Genomic DNA, 13,954 nt, shown 5'->3' with positions numbered 1-13,954 from the left:
ATTAGCCATTTTAAGGCGGCGAGCTGGCAGAAATGTTAGCACGTCGGTCGAGATGCTTAGCGGTATTTCGTCTGTCTTTACGTTCAGAGTTCAAATTCCGCCGAAGTCGACTTTGCCTTTCATCCTTTCGGGGTCGATAAATTAAGTGCCAATTGCGTACTGGAGTTGATCTAATCGACTAGCCCCCTCCCCAAAAATTTCGAGCCTTGTGCGTAGAGTAGAAAAGAATATTAGCCATTTCAATTATTGGTCTATCCCAGTCAGTGACGGCTCCTAGATAAAATTAGTACTGCTTCAGAAATTTTTCAGCCGTTGTTTTAATATTATGTAAAAGGAAACAAGCATATAAAAAGAAAATTTATGCATAAACTTGACCGGTTCGCGTTTTAGCCACTGCCGGGTATTGTGTTTAATTTGTTCACTGAACACTTCCGCGATTTGCCCTTTGTTTTTCAAAAATCCCCACTAAATCATAAAATAGCGGGGTAAATCTGCCCTACTTTTCAAATGCTGGCAGCAACACTGTAGCTGGAAGCAGGATCATAATCTAATTCTACACTTTATCACATTCAAGAATATAAACAAGTTTTTAAGCACAACACACGTGGAGTCAAAAAGAAACACAACCTTTCACCAGCACACCAGGGTCGGCACTGCGTGAACGACAGTACTCTCTCTCTTTTTCTCTCTCTCTCTCTCTCTCTCTCTCTCTCTCTCTCTCTCTCTCTCTAGCGTGCAGCTTCTGATCTCGGACATGTGAGCATGCACACAATAGCCAAACACCACTTTGCTGGAACTGTGAAGTACACAGTTCTAGACAAGGACTTTTGTATCTTTTTCATAAACTAAGAGATGGTTACTGACATTAAGCTTAAGGATTATATAATGCACAAGTATAAAGAAAGGAATAAAGAAAAAAGGACTCATTATATTGAACGTTATTGATAATATCGAGTGGAAATAGGAGGTGCTGCAGTTCCGCAGTGCCTATACACGAGTTGCCGGTGATCCCAGTGGTTCTCAACAGGAGTGCATAGGACTCTTAGAGGTCCATATGACCCTTAGGGGTTCGTGTAAGATTTTGTTGGTAAAATTTATATGCAACAAATTGGTTATACTTGTACAATACACAAAGTATTTTAACATGTTTTTTTATTTATTTTGCAATTCCAAATAATATCTGATTATAGAAATATAATAGGAGTTTTTAAAAACTCGAACGGCTATGAGTGTCCAGTGGAGTAAACTAGGAATTAAAGGAGTTCATAAGTGAAAAATGGTTGAGAACCACTGGTCTGTCTCATGTTGTAGGCTTCCATAGTTTCCGTCCAAATTCGAGTCTCCACGAGGCTATGGACGAAAACAGTTTATTAAATTACTGCACAATGGGATTGAACGGATCTTGTTCAAAACGGGGGCACCAGTTTTCATTTATGTTTTATGTTGTGTTTTTGGTACCGAAAGACTTTCAGACTTCGTATACTTATCTATTTTGTGTTATAGAACAGAAAAAAAATTTTGTATTCGAATTAATTTCATGTAAAAAATTGTCTTATTTCGATAATTTCAACCAATCACTGACAAGTATTCAGCTGTTTATACTTACTCCTTTGGCAGTTTAAGCGGTGTAAAGCGTATTTAATCTCCATTACTTCTGACATTTTGCAGAGAGGCAACACGCGTGTGTTCGTTTTCCCTAACCCTAACCCTTGTAGTAATGCTGTGCGCATGCGTAGTCTCATGCATGCGTGCAATTCAATAACCAAGCGTTCCCGCTCAATTCATTCTCTTTCTTGGTCGGCCGGCCATGAGCATGGACGTGTCAAGCAGTGTCTCCAACATTCCAACTCTGGAGACAGTCTCTTTACGTGTTTAGCTGTCTCTCTTCATCTTTCGAACTTACGCTCGACAGCTCGCTTACATCTACATAACAACGTCCCAACAACTATGCTCACACACACAGAAGCTGTAACAACAAACAAGAGCTAAAGATGTATATATTTACCACCTGAATAAAATGTTGTTTAGGTTGATAGTCTGGAGTTCAGCGTTCCGTTTAATTCTTTAATTTTATATAGGAAAGTCAGGTATACATCTAATGGTGTATAACCAACTTTCCTATACTGGTGACCCCCGACGTGATTCGAACACGCAGCCCGCTGATCTGCAATAACCCACTTTTTTATATACTGGTGACCCCCGACGTGATTCGAACACGCAGCCTGCGTAGTCTCACGCATGCGTGCAATTCAACAACCAAGCGTTCCCGCTCAATTCATTCTCTTTCTCGGTCGGCCGGCCATGAGCATGGACGTGTCAAGCAGTGTCTCCAACATTCCAACTCTGGAGACAGTCTCTTTACGTGTTTAGCTGTCTCTCTTCATCTTTCGAACTTACGCTCGACAGCTCGCTTACATCTACATAACAACGTCCCAACAACTATGCTCACACACACAGAAGCTGTAACAACAAACAAGAGCTAAAGATGTATATATTTACCACCTGAATAAATGTTGTTTAAGTTGATAGTCTGGAGTTCAGCGTTCCGTTATATTTCTTAATTTTATATAGGAAAGTCAGGTATACATCTAATGATGTATAACCAACTTTCCTATACCCTAATTGACTTGCTCCTTCCCTCAAAAACCAGGCCTTGTGTCTATAATAGAAAGGTTTATTAGCTACTGCCAATATGCTTCAGCCATTTTTTGACAAGGAAATAATAATTTTATCACCGCCAGAATCGTTTGAGAATCGTTTGTTTACGTAGTCAGCACTTAATGTATTCGGCTGAATGGACGTCAGTCATTGGTTGAAATTACAGAAATACGACAACTTTAACATGAAATAAATTGCAATATAATATTTTTTCTTAAGAAGACTAAGAGAAAAAGATGTTTTATATGACACATTCTACCAGTGTCCCAAGTTTCAAAGTGTTTCGTTAAGAAAATACTGGTGCCCCCGTTTTGAACTAGATCCGATTGAACTTGAAACTTCGTGATTTAGAAGCGGATGTATCAACCTCTTTGCCATGCTCCGATATAGTACACACACACACACACACACACACTCATAGACATACGCGCGCCCACGTCTTACACACGCACTTGATAAATTCTGACTTCTGCAACAGATGCTAACTACTTTACTATAGTTAATAACGCTTCCAGCCACTGAGCTGTGGTGGCCGAGTGGTTAAGGCGTTGGACTCGAAATCCAATGGGTTATTCCCGCACAGGTTCGAATCCTGTCTGCAGCGTATTATCTTTTTATTTTCTATAATTAAATTCTTGTGTGGTGACTAGCAAAATAAAGCACCGCCTTTGTAAGATTATTCAGATTGAGAGGCCTTTACGAAATAACATTTGTGCTTGGTTGAGTAAAACAATTATTTCCTCGTAAAAATGCACGCCGATGGGCAATTAGCACAAATTCAGTGTCTGTCAGCAGTGCGTTTAATTTACTGCGCAGTCATTTTATTTTTCAATTGTATCATTTACTTTGAAATGTAATTTTCATGCCTCCGAATATATTTCAATGGGACCTTCGTATTTGTGACTTTGATGTCCTTCCCCCACCCACCAGCTGTTTCACATAAGTTGATTAATATGTTCTTGGCGTGAATGTAGGTTTCGGTTCAAAATGTCGCCCAGTTTAAAACCACCTGTCACCTTGGGTGACTTTGGCAGAGTCCACGCTATTGTAAGCATTTGGGATCTGGTTATCGATTTGAGGATACGCACTCCTCACAGTCGGAGTCCCCTTTCCCTTCTGATGCAAACATAAAATAAGAATTACTTTGGAAAGATTTGCTGCCGAAACGATACTAGATTCATTATGTTTAGGTGGTATTTTTGCTATTTAAATCAGTGAAACTTGGCCTGACTGTTTGGGGAGGGCGGTGGACTAGATGCACCTGACATCAGTACATACACCAAGTGGCTATCGCGAATCTTTTCGAGTGAAATTAAGCGAAAGGACATTATACCAGCTGAAATATGGAGTGATGCTGAGTGATTGTGCAAGTAGTAAAAGTACCAGGCTTTGTTATCTACCATCTTGGTAGCTTTGTGAGAGGGGTACAGGCGGAGCTGGCTTTTTTTTTTTATTAAGATGTAAACATGAGGAATGTCATTAATTATTTTAGGCGCAAACTGTGCTGAATTCTGAGTTAAATAATTTGACTTAGGTACACGCAATGTGTCTTCCCTTGGCTGTGGGGTATGATTTGAGAAAGTTTAGTTGCTATTTCTAACTGGTTAGATAGCTAACCACATAGAAGCCATTTCGAGTAGTCCCTGTGTCCATTGTTGAGCATGAAAGACTTAGAACATGCGACGCCTATTTTTAAAAAAAGGTTACATTGGCAATATGTATTCCGAGTCAAACCTGATCGTGCAAAAACTAGGACCAAAGACAAATAATATCACTCTATTCTTTCGAGATTGAATTTATCCATCCAATACGTCCTTTTTAAAAGTGGTACGGAAACTTGGCAGCAATTTCTTTTTGCACTTTGTAAGAGGACTCGAGGGGACTAATTTATTATGTTCATTGTTATTTAGTGATGTATAACTGATGTCGCTGAAATAGAAATCGACTCTTTATTTGATTCGATCGAACTCGACAAACTACGCTATATTGAATACAAATATTTTTAACATTTAATAGATAATATATTCAATAGCATCATGAAGATTTCCTTATGATACGTCCGTATTTGTATTCCGTACACGGGGGGGAAACGAGTGATTTTTTTTTTCTCAAAATATCTTTCTTTCTATGTATTAAATATTTGCTTATTCTGCTTTATCATCCCTCGCTCTCTCTTTCTCCTCTCTCTGCTCTGTAACTGATAACTGTCCTAGCTCTTCTTTTTGTTCTCACTTGTGTCCAATAAAAACCCTAATTAGCTTTCTCTCCACTTGTAATGCACACATCGTGCTATACTTTTTCCGCAGTCTTTCCTTTCCCAGTTTCCTTCACTTCCTCCCCCCAACTTCAAAAATTCAACTCAATCCTAAGCTTCATTTTCTATTGTTTTCCAATTCACTTGAAAATACTTTTAATACTAACCAGCCTCAATCTCTTGGATTTAAGGAATGAATATTAACTCTATCGTTTTAATGCTCTGACTTGAACAAAATGTAATACCGTTGAGAAAAATAAGAACTCTCAATATTTCATCTGAGATGACAGATTAACTTGAAAGTAGTTGCTATTTTTTGACTGCTTATTATAATCAAAGTGTGTTCGACAAGCTCGTGATTGCTGGGCTAACGAGTGTTAGGTAATATTTGATGCTTAGAAGATTTAGTACTAATAACTTGTTGCACCACACTATTGTTACTATGGGTCTTTCAAAGATAAAAAATAAAGTTTGTCACGAACCATACACCTTCAAAGTTTACATGCAACTGAAGCAAATTTTGTTGCAATTGATTACGTGAATGATCTCCAACAAAATCGCTGATATTTTGACAGTTATTCCTGTCATGTCATGTTTTATAAAGTGCTCCTTCAGCAGCCTCAAACGAATGAAAATATAATCTAAAGAGGACAATGGGCTAACTAAACTGTGAAGTACTACTAAATACTGAGTAAAAAATAAGACGGTGAGCTAGCAGACTCGTTAGCACGCCGGACAAAATGCTTAGCGGCATTTCGTTCGGCTTTATGTTCTGAGTTCAAATGCTGCCAAGGTCGACTTTGCATTTCCTTTCAGGGTCGATAAAATAACTAAAAATTGAGTACGTGGGTCGATGTAATCGACTTACTTCCTCCCCCGAACTTCGTGGTCTTGTGGCCAAAATTTGAAATAAATACTGAATTAAATTATTCTAACATGTTTTCTGGCAAAAATATTCACCGAATGGTTGACAATTTTGCCTAGTTGCCAAGAAAGACAAAAACAATATTTCTTAAGTTGTATATTGTAATTTGGGCTGCGTAGCATCAATTAATAAAAAAAAAAAAAGCCTTTATTAAAAATTGCTATTTCAGTGTTTGTGTAAAATTTCGGGCAAATCAATCCATCTGTCTTCTTCTTTAATCAAATCTTCATGCACCAATGTCTTTGTATCAAATTGGCCCTCTTTCTGTTTCCAAATGTTCAATCAATCGAACCACCTTCTTGAGTTATTGTGGTTGAATATTCTACCGATATTTTTATCTTTAATAAATCTTCAGATAGAGTCAACATGATACAGTGTGTGTCACCCGTGGAGGCCCTTCATTTTGCCATCCCCAGGTCTCCACAAAAGTACATATTACCAACAGCAGACCCAAAAGTGGTGCGTCTTCCATGAAAGTGCCGAGGTAGACTTCCCCCTCTAGCTACGCCAGTGATGTGTCAATGTTCGACCTTTAAATTACCGGTACAGCCCAACAGACGGGCCCCCGCATTTTTGTCTACCAAGATTTCTCTTTTGAGGTTTGAGTTGACTCCAGAACATGGTAGAAGACACTTACGCAACATACCGCGTAGTAGGATCGAATCCAGGACCTCATAATCGTGAGTAGGATTTCTTCAATTATCCAGCTATACCCGTGCCATAGGTTTTGTATTAACGTAATCATAGTATTTCTTGTCTTGGTTATAAAAAGTATTCCTTGATAAATGAATCATCCATTCATTGTTTCAAATATAAGTTTGCAGAAATAGAGGAAGACTTTTTATCAGTTACTAGACTATGTTCCAAGTACTGACAGCTGTCGTAGAAATCAGATAAATTATTCACTGAAAATAAAGTTCTGCTGCACCTTTTTAGAAATACTGTCTCCCTTTCTTTTTATCAATAATATATTTTGAGCTTTTATTAATCTTGCTGTGATGGCCGAGTGGTTAAGGCGTTGGACTCGAAATCCAATGGGCAATGCCCGCGCAGGTTCAAATCCTGCTCACAGCGGTAGCTGACGTTTGTTTCGTTTTTGCATTGAATTTTTAAATAAGGTCAATCTATATGTTTTAATCAGCTTGTGATATTAAGGACTGTTAACCTGACCTTTGGAATCGAAAGACATGGTTGACTTCTATGGAATTTGAAGGTCCGGAACAAATACCGCAATGTATTTTAGACGATATTTAAATGACTCTGCTATTTCACAACAAATTGGCAATGCCGATACAATGAAAGGCAAAATGCATCGCGGTATTAATTTCAGCTCTCAACGCTCTGAGCTCAAATTCTGTCGAGGCCAATTTTGTTTTTCATCTGTTCAATGTTGATGTATAAAGTATTGGTTCAAGGTAGTCTATCAGAATGTAGGGCAATACCAGTTGATTCTTTGCCTCCTTACAGCAATATCTGCGATGACATTACGTCCAAATTTTAATAGGTTTTTGCCTTTTCATAGACAATATCGGTGGCTTGAAGAGGGGACACTTGTATTACGTTGACAACTACTGTCCTTTCATAAAAACAGAACCTTGCCCGGCAAGTAACTTTGGACAGAAATAATAGTCTTCGATATTCATACTGACAAGTTTCAATTGGTTTGATCTCCGATTATCATCGGATGTCTTACTCCAGAATACATACAAAGTGTCAAACTGGATTCGAAACAGTAACCTTTAGTTCTATTCTGGGAGTGAGAGCACTCTTAGACAACTGACATGTCTCTAAAGATAATGCTTAACTCATCTCAGTTATTTAGAAATTTACTCCCACACATAAAGGCTAGTTTTCTAGCCTAATTGATAGACCGAAGCGCTGACCATTCTGTTTTATCCCTCTTTATTAGAATTGTGTTCTGTTCATATCGATGACATTTCACACTCAAATAGCTATTTCAAATAGGTATCATGCATGGTTGAAGGATTCATAACATATCACATGATTAGCACGCAGTGAATAATTAAAATCTTCTAAGACTGCTCTCGTGTGGGGTGACATTTGTGAGACAGATAATGCAAAAAAAGTGCTTCAACGAATAATTCAAGGTGTATAAATATGACCAAATGGATTACAGACCTCACGCAAACGAATAACTTTAACAAGTAGATATACAACTACTTCCTTTCTGTTTCTTAACAGAAGAAATATTTGATCTGAACGAAAACTTTAACGAATTGGAAGGATGTGAAAATATGAGCGTATTACGGCCCTTCAACTTCTGTTCAAATCCTGTCGTAGCCAGCTTTGCCTTTCAAACTTCCAAGATAGACAAAATGAAGTACCTGCTAAGAACTGACGCACAATTATATTCCTTTCACGCGTCCTAAGTATGATTCAAATTGTAGTTGAAGAAAATCATATTAAAGAATAGAATCATTGAACAATCAGCGAGTATTTTGTTTTTTTTAGTTAAGTTTTCTTCGCTGAGTTCACAACTCATCGAGCAAGACAACTGACAATAAGAAACTACTTCAGTACTTAGTATTAGTCTTGAGACACTATTTTGTCATGGTTAACTCTGCCATTGAATCTGAGTCTTGGCTCCAGTTGCCAATTAAGTCTGATAGCTAGTTAGCAATAGTCTATCATAAGTTCATTACGCACCGACAAAAATCACTGTATCGATATCTTAGTACAAGAGATGGATCTTTTTTAAAACGGGGGCCACATTTTTCATTAACGAAACACTTTGAAACTTGGATCACAGGTAGAATGTGTCATATAAAACATCTTTTTCTCTTAGTCTTCTTTAAAAAAAAAGAAATCCATAAATTATTCCATGTTAAAGTTGTCGTATTTCTGTAATTTCAACCAATCACTGACGTCCATTCAGCCGATATACATTAAGTGCCGACTACATAAACAAACGATTCTGAAACAATTAACCCTAACCCTAACCCTAACCCTAGGGTTAGAGTTAGGGTTAGGGTTAGGGTTAGGGTTAAAGCAAATTTAAAATGAAAAAAGCAAATAAAACGAAGAATCGTTTGTTTATGTAGTCGGCACTTAATGTATATCGGCTGAATGGACGTCAGTGATTGGTTGAAATTATCGAAATAAGACAATTTTTTTACATGAAATAAATTCGAATACAAAAATATTTTTCTGTTCTATAACACAAAATAGATAAGTATACGAAGTTTGAAAGTCTTTCGGTACCAAAAGCACTACGTAAAACATTAATGAAAAATGTGGCCTCCGTTTTAAAAAAGATCCCAAGAGATTCCAGATTTCTTAAATGTATTTTTTTTATATAAGTAATCTCTAAATACTTACATACTTCGCAGTATATTGGTGTTCTAATATTACTTAACTTTTAACATATTTGGAAATTTCTCACGAGACTTTCAACAAATAATTTTGCTACATAAGAAATAAAATCAATACAAATAAAAATGGCTAAATTTATAAATAAAACCCAATAAGTCCTATACCTTTACAAACTTCTATTACTACTGATTATCTTCTACAATGTATAGCATTGAGCATATGAGAGAACATTCTCTCACAGATATTGACGCTTGTCTGCATGAGATATATTTCCTAATTATCTAACAAGCAAAGACGATGAGCTGACAAAATCGTTAACGCATCGTTAATGTTTCTTGTGACATTCGATCTTTACTTTCTTTACCTTCTGAGTTCAAATCCTGCCGAAATCAACTTTGCTTTCCATCGTTTCGTGATGGATCAATTAAGTATTGAAACCAGTCGAGTCCAGAGATCGATGGCATCAATTAACCCCACCATTCAAAATTGACCCTAAATCAGAAACCATTATTTAACTGGAAAATCTGAGATGAATAGCCGAGTAGATAAAAGATTGAGTTACATGCTCATAGGTCATGAGTTCAACTTCATTGCAGGCAGTCACTGTGTTTCCATATTGCCCCAGCTCATTTAACTATCTAGAAATACCAAGTCGTCATGGTCCAGTTTAATTCTGATTGAAGGCGACGTATAATAATAATAAAAAAAGAAAAACTCATCTCATCACATGTATCTACCCACAAACTGATATGACACCTTTCAGCTTTGGTGAGCTGAAGGATGTAGAATAAAATGTTTGCAATCGAATGGTGTATTTGCAGTAGATGTGAACCAGGAATTTCTAGTATTTTGGAAGAGATATATAATTTTAGTGACTTCACAGCATATTCAAATTTGCTTATAGACTTCGATTTGTCAAGAGAGCAGCTGAACACGTCAATATCTTCTGTATTATCAGTCTGTATTATACAGTCATAAAGCTAACTTCAAGAAGGCATAGATGTCTACTACTGTATGTGTGCAGACACTAACTTATATTCACAATTTGTTCAGTTATAAAATGGTGAACAACCCTATTCCAACTAATAATCAATATCAGATGGTCCGGTTACCATTAACTTTAACCAACTCCAGTTAGTTCATTACATCTTAGACAACTCCTCAAATTTAATTTGTTTATATCTTTTAAGCACTGCTCCAGCTCTTTGTCCAATAATTCTTAGATGCACTGCCTTTATCTTGGTATGACTGACACCTGAATTTAATCAAACCATCCATTTAATTGATATTAAATTTGTCGATCTCTTAAGAAGCGAAGCAAGTCGACTCTGACAGTATTTGAACTCAGAACATAATAGTAGTAATGAAATACTGCTCAGCATTTTGTCTACTGCTCAACCGATACTACTATTCTATATTTCAAAACTACAAAATTAAAACAAAAGCAAACAAATGGGTTTTGTTGGTTGTCTTTGTCACAATCACAGTTTCGTGTTGTGGCAGGATACGAATTTATGTACCTGTAAGGGACGACCGTGCGAACTCAAAAAGGAGAAATGGTGACGAATGGAAAAACAGAGGACTCCTTTTATTTAAACGCGTCACACGGTCGAACACAAAATAATATATATCAGATATGATATACGTCATGTTATACGACGATAACATAGATGACCAGTAATGAAAGACCACAACCGTATAAGATGAATAACAGAGATATTTATTATGGCGTTAAAGATGTATGTCTGTGTGAGAGTGTGAATGCGACGTATAAGAACATAATCAAAGACAGGCCGTCATACAAAGAAAAGTGTGTATGTGAGTGATACATGTGTGTATGAGTGTTTACAGCAAATAGAAAGAGTCAATAACACGTGAGCAATTATACCAGATCTTTAGTACACTATAGGAAAAGTTCTGTATGTGAAAGTGAGTTGGCTGAGTGTGGCAGAGCTGATCACTAGTTGTGATGTCGTGGCATCGATGCCGGGCCGTGATTCTTGTTATACAGATGTTCGTCGCTGGCTGAGAATTTCTTGTCTGTTTATTTACCGTGGTGAAGCTGAGTCACCTAACAGAATCGAAGAGAGAGATGTGCCGCGGTAGTTTGGTGTACATAGAAAGTTGTGTAGACGCTGGTGGAGATTGTTGCTCGTTAGTAGAAATCGTGTTGGTCATGACGATGATGCTGGATAGTAGTAGTAGACTCTTGTTGCTGATGTGGCGACGGCGGAGGTCATCGTTGGCTGGACGAAGCTGTTGAAGTGGTCGCTGGAACTGCTGCTGCTGTCGTGTGGTACACGGAACAGTTCTCAAAGGGAAACTGGACCGAGACAAATTGTGGGGTATGAGTTGATCTATATATAGCGTTAAGAGGGCTCCAAGACGGTGATAGAATTTTACTCTATCACGTGACCTTATTAGGGGCTGTGATTGGTCAGTTTGCGTTCTGGCGGGAAAGGTTCGAAGAAATTGCCGATTCGAATAATAATCAGTCACGTGATGACAAGGAATGGGTTCTCTGCTACGCTCGCATTTATTTATATTTAAATGAGAAGAATGGCCATAGCAGTTTTGTATCTAATGGCGGTAGGTAGTTTCACTACATACCTTTTAATCTGCAGCCTTTCATAATTTAATATTGTCCCCATCAAAATTTTAACACTAAATGACTTCTTAGAGTGAGATGTCTACTTCTCAAAAACATAATGAAGTGTCGGGACCTGACAGTGAACTATCTCTTCCAACCTGTGGCATTTGAGACGTTCGGAGGGAATGAGCTACAAACCGCGAAGTTCTTGTCAACGTTGGCAGCTCGTCTCACCAAGGAGTCAGGTGATGCCAGTGAGGGCGCTTGGCTTTCCCAACGCCTTAGCCTCGCCCATGGTAATGTTGCGGGCGTGCTGGCTTGCTTCAATAGGTTCCGCTGAACCTTGTGGTGTGCAACCAGTTGCTGTAATAAAAAAAAATTCTTCACAAATGGTTTCAATATAGCCTTAACAGAAAAATTTGGAAGAATTGGAAGAAAAGTTCTCCGGTAATTTTCTTTTATGTAAATAAATGTTTGTGTTATTTTAAGAATTTGCCAGCAAAATCTTACAAAATAACTATGTTCTAAAAGAAAAAGTTTTAGGAGGGGAAATAACTCTCACAAACTTAAGAGCAAAATTGAACACAAACATTTTAGAAAGAACCATCAAATGATCGTTAGTTTATTGTAAGATAACAAAACGAATAAATAAATGACTTGATGAGTAAACACTCATTAAAAAGTCAATTAGTAAACAAAATTTAATAAAGAAACCAGTAGTAAAACCTGCTGTAGTATGAAAACTTGGTGATGTGTTGAGACAAGTAACCTCCCTTTAAAACGAAAACTTCCGGATGTTTCCGACTAATTGGTCTTTATTTTTTTAAAGCATAACTTTTATTCTTTTCAAAAGTTTGTAAGTCCAGCAAGATAATTATGTTTTACAATAACATTTACAAAAGTATTTCGAAACAGTTGAAATTACAACTTAAAACTGATGTTTCCGGAGTTTTGAAACTTTTCTGAAGATTTCATCAACAAACCAAAATGGGAAGCTGCGTGACGTTATCACTTTATCTCCAATTAAGAATAAAACTTTAATACTGATTGACGTTTCGCTGACACTTGGATACATTATAAAGTTATAGATGTAAGATAACTTATTAAACTACCACAACTATTGTCGATGTTATCAGGTATACTTACTGTAATGTTTATTGATTTCCTCCTCCGCTCTCTCTCTCTCTCTCTCTTGACATTTTAAATATATACTTGTGTTTATATACTTTCTCTAAACTTCATGTTTTTTTTTATATATATATATATATATTCGTCTAATTGCTTTCATGTATTTTTAAAATCTCTAACATAACTTATAAATAAGTCTATTGTTAAGTTTTCGTAAACTCTATTTAAAAGTTAGGTATTCTGAATACAGTTGCCGTTGTTATTCAACTGCGAACCAGCTCTAATCGAGCAAACCTGTGATCAAAGGCCTACCAAACGTGGTCATCCCTTGTATCTTTTTCTTTCGCAGTTAAAGTGTTTAGATCTATATTATTCAACATATTTCTCCTCTTGGTAAACATTTCTAGCAGGTTGAGTAGCCACATAGAAGTTCCCTCGTCCATTCGTGGTGTTCATTGTTTTGTACTTTGGTAATTTATACCTGTAATTTAAACGTCCAGCCTTGTCACACTATATCACAAATTCCATTGCGTTAAGGGTACACATGCCTAAGAAATGTTCAATGACTTAAACGCAACTTCAATGAGCGAGTAAGTCACTTGATCGAACAGAGATCCATTTACTTTGGTAATTTCCATATACACGGAAAATTAATAGGGACTTTATAACCCGATAGACACGTTTGTCTCTCAAACTGTCGCAATACTTACCTATAGTGGAACTATGAGCGGAATTCTGGTTTAAGCACCCCATATAACCCTCGATTTTTTTCTGATTTTTTTTTTTCTATTTTCAGAAAATTTTTACAAATTTGTGTTCCACAGACAAGAATTCATACGATTACACAAAAAGAAAAAAAAATGATTTAAGGGTGATTTAGCTGTTATTTTTAGCACACATCTCACGTCCACCTGATATCTTCCTCGTTTCTTTGTGTCTCTGACAGGTATTGATGTTTTTCAATATTTTCTTCCCATAAACACATTTAATGGAATGATGATTCACCCAAGGGCAGTCCATTGCTGGGATTTAAGCAAACAATTTTCACTGTCCTTCCTTTAAACTC

At 36.9% G+C, this 13,954-nt stretch overlaps 1 protein-coding gene and 2 non-coding genes across 5 annotated transcripts in view; all 3 read left to right on the top strand.

Annotated features, from left to right (window-relative positions):
• Positions 1-3,180: 3,180 nt before the first annotated feature.
• Trnas-cga (transfer RNA serine (anticodon CGA)) lies at positions 3,181-3,262 on the top strand. Its single transcript has one exon. It is a non-coding gene; the product is annotated as a tRNA-Ser (tRNA).
• Positions 3,263-6,829: 3,567 nt separating this feature from the next.
• Trnas-cga (transfer RNA serine (anticodon CGA)) lies at positions 6,830-6,911 on the top strand. Its single transcript has one exon. It is a non-coding gene; the product is annotated as a tRNA-Ser (tRNA).
• A 5,626-nt stretch (positions 6,912-12,537) lies between these two features.
• Positions 12,538-13,954, top strand: part of LOC106876833 (nephrocystin-3) — a 97,882-nt gene continuing 96,465 nt past the window's right edge. For 2 of the 3 annotated variants that reach the window (XM_089356805.1, XM_089356809.1), the window contains exon 1: positions 12,538-12,896. The gene's annotated coding sequence lies outside the window, so the exon portion shown is untranslated. The remainder of the gene's footprint in view (positions 12,897-13,954) is intronic. The other variant, XM_089356814.1, reaches the window with a different exon arrangement.

The sequence above is a fragment of the Octopus bimaculoides genome, chromosome 1 (genome assembly GCF_046866305.1).
Source record: "Octopus bimaculoides isolate indiv1 chromosome 1, ASM4686630v1, whole genome shotgun sequence".
NCBI lineage: Eukaryota > Metazoa > Mollusca > Cephalopoda > Octopoda > Octopodidae > Octopus > Octopus bimaculoides.
This window is presented reverse-complemented; position numbering and strand designations above follow the sequence as displayed.